The sequence below is a fragment of the Lytechinus variegatus genome, chromosome 5, assembly GCF_018143015.1.
Source record: "Lytechinus variegatus isolate NC3 chromosome 5, Lvar_3.0, whole genome shotgun sequence".
Lineage (NCBI taxonomy): Eukaryota > Metazoa > Echinodermata > Echinoidea > Temnopleuroida > Toxopneustidae > Lytechinus > Lytechinus variegatus.
This window is the reverse complement of record NC_054744.1, coordinates 34,867,205-34,873,246: the sequence shown is the minus strand read 5'-3', so window position 1 is coordinate 34,873,246 and position 6,042 is coordinate 34,867,205.

Sequence of the window (6,042 nt, the reverse complement as noted above, 5' to 3'; positions counted from 1 at the left end):
AGATGTTGATTCAAGTTTTTCCCTGTACCTCTTGAATGTATGAAGAATGAAGTCCTCAGCATCTTTTCCTCACTTATCCTCCTATCTCAGTTTAATATATAAAGCAATTGAAAAAGCTGTACAGCCCCTGCGAGATACCGAGCAGGATTCCTACTCAGCATCTTTTCCTCAAAACTCCTTCCATCTCAGCAGAGTCAAAACAATAGAGAACACAGGAAAGTTGCTGTGATAAGAGCTCTGCAGGATTCCTGCTACCAGGGACTTTGTTAAGGCGTTTGAAGAAAGGCCCATTGCGTCAATGGAGCAAGTCTGAAGTTAGGGTCCTACAACGCAAATTAAATTCAAGGTCATGGCCTTTGATACCTTAAGTAAGTAAGGAAGTAAGTAAGAAAGTATGTACGTACTTAAAAAAGTAAGTACATATGTAAGTAAAAAGTAAGTAAGTACATAAGTAAGCAAGTAGATAGGTTGGTAAATAAGTAAAAAGTAAATATCTTAGTGAATATGTAAGTAAATAACAAATAAATAAAAAAATGAGTAGGTCATTAAGTGAGCAAGCAAGCAGGTACTATACGATCCTTCTCAGCATTTTATTTGCAATGACGCATTTTCATCACAAGGTAAGAGCTACCTGCTTTCCTTTCAAGGCAGAGTCTCAGAATCCATCATTTATTTATGTTTTATCATAAATGAAATCCAAAGTAATTTTTCATTTTACGGGACAAGGGTCTGAGAGTGGTGTGAAGTTAGTACCACGTTGAATAACAGTTTAGACGAGCGAGATAATGACAATCCTTGTATTCTCATATATGGTATTTTCCTGAATCTGTTTAAATGTTTTATAATAATGGTAGAGAAAGCAGCAGGTTTTGTTTTCTTCATACATAATTCCCTCATTTGTAAGCTAATCAATCTTTTCAATAGAGAAAGAGTTGCCTTGTTACTCATTTCTAACAGAGAACTAGTTTTTAATGTGTACAGAATAAAAAAAAAACTGACCAGTTGTGTAACATCTTACGGTGCTATAAAAAATGCATAAGGTTGAAAAGTGCAATCCGCTCATAACTTAACAAAAGAAAAGACAGAATTAATATGGAATAAACGGTCGGTGAGAATACGAGGTAAGGTGTAGCTTTTCCCAGGCCTCGATCTATTCCCCCACACATTTGAGTGGGCAAACACCTCCATTGTTAAGATGCGGCAACACCCTGCATTAACCCACGGCAATACGCCGCCCCCGTCATGACCCAGAAATCTTCTCTAATAATTCATCCAAATTTTCTCCATACATTTCCAGAGCAGCCCCCTCCCCCCATCAAAACTCACAAGCAATATCAACACTTGGTCTCTTTGGCTATGTAATCTTTTGTTTTCATCAAAACAGTTCACGACATCCAGGTAGAGAAATCCTGACGTCAATGCCAAATACATCACTTTCCATAATCTCCTCTGTATCAAACTTGCGCTACTGTAAGACAGCGTTCACTGCTACTTCCCATGACATACAGATAAGGTACAAGAATTGACAGCTTTGATTTGAAGGCGGAATGCTACAGCACAGTTTCCAATTCAGCACATATTTTCTTGGGCATATAATTGGACAGATATTGCATTTTGCTGCAGTGATAAATAGACAACTCGGGTGATACCATATGGTAGGTCAAAAACAAATGGCATTGACTTGTAGTCCCCTGGGTGGGGGTGTGGGAGGGGGCGTACATAGAGCCCTTTCTATGTTATCCACAACTTTATACGGGAGTGGACCCTGTAACGTGAAGTGTGTAAATTGATCATAGGCCTGGAGAGCGTTTCATGAAAGGACTTTTCGGACGTTTTATCCGACAAGTCCCATCTTATCCAACAGTTACCATAGGAACAGTGCCTCTAAGCCAATCAAAATCATGGAAAGATGTCAGATCTGACAGCTTGTCGGATGAAAATGTTGATGAAACGCTCCCCTGATTTCTACTATCGATTGCACTGATTGTGTATGATCAATCGTACAAATCAGTCACAATCAATTGCTTATAGATTTTATGTTACAGGGCCCTGTTGAGCTGTTCTTGTGTGTTTCAAGATAGTGAATTCCTGATCCAATCTGACAATTAATAAACATGCATATAGATGCTAATTAATAGTTTTAACATGATCTCAGAATGTTTTTATGGTGGAAAGACAATAAAGGGGTTTATACTTCTTTACATCACTGTATGATAGTCCTAAAATAGACTGTTTGAATTCTTTTGCGAGTCACTGGTAGCTCATACATGTAAGTCACTGAACAAGAGTTATCAATAACTTGTGATAGAATAGAAAGAATTATAACAGTCCTTATGATGAACATTACTTGGTGATATGCCATAAACCTTACTATTCAGAATTGTAATCAACAAATATCAGCTTTTAACGGTAGCTGATTACACTCAAATTGACCAAGAGTCCGATTGCTTTTGCAGCTAACCAGTCATGCACAAAGGGTAGTGCACTGCAAAAACTCTGGTGTTGATTTTACACCAGCCCGGAATCTATATATGTCCACACCAGAGAAGTATTGAAAAACAACACCAGTTTAGAACCAAAGCGATGTTGTTTCAATACTACTTGGTATTGTATAAACACCTATCTGGTGTTAGACCAAAACCAAACTGGTGTAGTAATGTAGTTTAACACTTCTCTGGTGTGGTCATACATAGATTCCGGGCTGGTGCTAAATCAACACCGGTGTTTTTGCAGTGTGTATTAAACTCATGAACAGCTTTATGAAGCACCAGTCAGTACTGTTTTGATGAACTAGGGATGAGGCTAGAATGAGAGTAGAAGAGTTTGTTGACCCATTGTCCCAATCTCAGAATCGCAGCATCTGATGTTGGGATATTTTACTCAACACCACCAGCTGATCCTACCTAATCTAATCCAATTCCTTAATCCCGCATAATCAGAAATTGCCACAAATGCTTGTCACATGGAAGTTTTCCTCTTGCTCGAGTTTAACTTAAATCTCTCCTAATCCCTCACCACATGACCAACATATGAAAATAAAAGCAGGAGCGATGAAGGTAAAGAAAAAAAAATGAAGTCTTGGCTAATGCATCATATTTTAATATTGGAAATCATATTGAACCAAAATAATCAATGGAGATTACCCAAAGCTGAACCAGCAAAATTAGGTAAATCTTAATGACCCCCCCCAACAAAAACTCTTTACCCTCTCCCCCCCCCCAAGATCAAGGAGTGTCAACAGATTTGTCTTTGAGGAATACTGGGGAGGGGTATATAGGGGGGCTGGAAGAAACCCCCAGACAAACAGATGTAAGTCTGCGAAACTGCCGTCTTGGGAGCCATTCTGCATTCCTTGTAGCCTGTCTGACATGAAAAAAAACAACATGCATACTGATGAAGGGCTCTCTCTCGGAAATACACACGTTGGTGGTACTGGTACCAGGAAGCGAAGTCTATCAGCCTGGCCAAGAAGTGGTGTTCCTTCAAGACTCGGGAGAGAGATAAATAGAATCCATTCGATCCACGACCCCAAGGGATCTTAAACCTTTGATCTCAAACCAGTAGACGGCCATGATCTCTATAAAGCATGGATCTTTTCCAAGAAGTAAAGATGTTTTTAAGCTAGTTCTTTGGGCAGGAATGGGTTAGATTATATGGTTCACAGGAATACCTCACATGTGCAGATCACTTACGTTTGCGTATTGTCAATATTTAGCAAGTTAACTCTGACAAGAAAGAGAAGGCCAGCCTCAGACATAATATACAATATTTGATTCATATTTCATTTATTATTATTATTATATACAAGGGAGAATTTGCACATTTCGTGAATAGCAGAATCTGCTACGAATTGTGCTGGTCAAAATAATATATATTCTACATGTAATGATGTTAACAATTTCAGGTACTTCTCAACAATCTATACTCTGTAAATACTAAAAATTACGTCTGATATCTAATTGAATTCATACTTTTGAAATAAAATAGAAAATAACAGAAAAGGGAGAAGAAATCCAGATTCACATCTTATGTAAAAGTGAGTTTTAAAACAAAAGCCCACAATTTTGATACATTGCCAAGGGCGATAAAATCCATCTTTGATTTATTCATATGCACTCAGTGTGTGGGAAAAACCGTTCTCGCAAAGATAACTAATTCTGGCTGAGGAAATGAATCTCTCAAGAAACTGACATTTTGAGGTTTAGGCAATTTCGATTTTTCATCCAATGCAGTAATGAAAGAAGTGAAGAAAAATAATGATGGTGGATATCACCAATACCAAAGACCTTGCTTGCGAATGATTTAAGATGGTAATACACCAGTCTCTACCACTCTTCTTTATAAGCCCTCACAGTGGCATGTATGGCGATTCTAATGAGGCAGGAACGTGGTACCAGTCTGATGCATCCCATCTGTATGGCATCTGTTTCTTGCATCATGCCCAGCATCGATCACTCGTCACGAAGCGATTGGTGCGCGGCGTTCCGGGCTCATTACGGTTAAAGGCCCCCAACAGACAATCAAACCTGGGCAGATAAAGTGTGAGAAGTTCATTCATTTCCAATGTGAAATACACTGCTTTATTCATTTTTCAGACTACTCACCAAAAGTGAAATAATATGCAAACAGGAGTTCTACTAACTATTGTGAAATACATGCTGTACAATACTATTTTGATAAAACACAGCATGCTAGAGCACTGTCAGACATAGCAACAAGTTACAGTGTATGTCAAAAAAAGCCATGTACATGTTACTTTTTAGGAAGTGAAGGTAAAATCAAAACTGACAATAAATCACGGAGGAAAAATAATCATTATCCTCATGTATGGTCAAACAGTGTCCTCGAGCCCAATTTCCTTTTTTTGTTACAATATGCACATATATCTTAGTAATAATAATGACAATAACAATGATAATAATAACAAAAATAATAATAATGATACTACTACTACTACTAGTAATAATAACAATTATAATCATATTATCATTATTATATCTTTAATTATTTTTTTTGGTTAAATACATATTTTGGAGTATGGACTTCTTATGAAACCTAACAAATCATACCAGAATAATTGTTTTCTTTCGAGAATATATGGAATTATTAAACAACAAAAGTTTTCTATTCCATGAAAGTGCCTCAATTTCATACTTTAAGTCAAAGGTGGCAGCACTGACCATAGGGATCTGCTCAAATATGTAAGTTGCTCATTATGCCCCCTTTTCCCAGAATGGCTTGCTGCCACAACGGGCACTACGTTACAAAAAACAAACACAATTTTTACAGTTCACATGAAAATTATTAATGTGTGTTCAATTTCATTGTACAATAACTAACATCAATCATAACACAAACACAGTATCAGTTTAAATGCTAAGTTTTACGTCATATACCATGCAGCAATTTTTTTAGTATATTGCGTTGGAACACAGAATAAAACTAAATCAAACAAACATCAAATTACTTCTTCTTAACTCTCCTAGGTGTAAAGTTGATTATTATTTGTAACTAGAATGGCAACAAGTAGCATCATGGCTGGGATGACAAAACCTCGTATCTCATTATTCAAACATTTTGAGGGCAGCTTAATAGAAAAGGCTGCATTTCAAAAATAGAGCAATGGTGGCAGTCTCATATTGCCTGAAAACAGTCTCTTGATACCTGTGAAGAACTCTTTTGAGGTTGCTACCCTTGTTATAACTACAAAATCTAGCTTATTCTGATATGTCATCAAAATAATTGAATTTTGAGATACAAGGTTTTATCAGTCCAGTAGCGATATATGATAGCCTATTAGTAGGGATGGGACTTTGCAATGATCAGAGGGACTGAAAATCATCTAGAATACAACATTTTGTACACAAAATGCTCAAACTATGGCCTGAAATAAATTGCCAGGGCCTGTAATTTGGTATCCCCACTTCAGGCAAGTAGGAGTACACATATAGCTGTATCTTAACTATTTAAAACATATAACCAATACAATTTATCAGGGAAAAATATATATCATTTTTATTTCTGTTTTCGGGGGCTACTTTT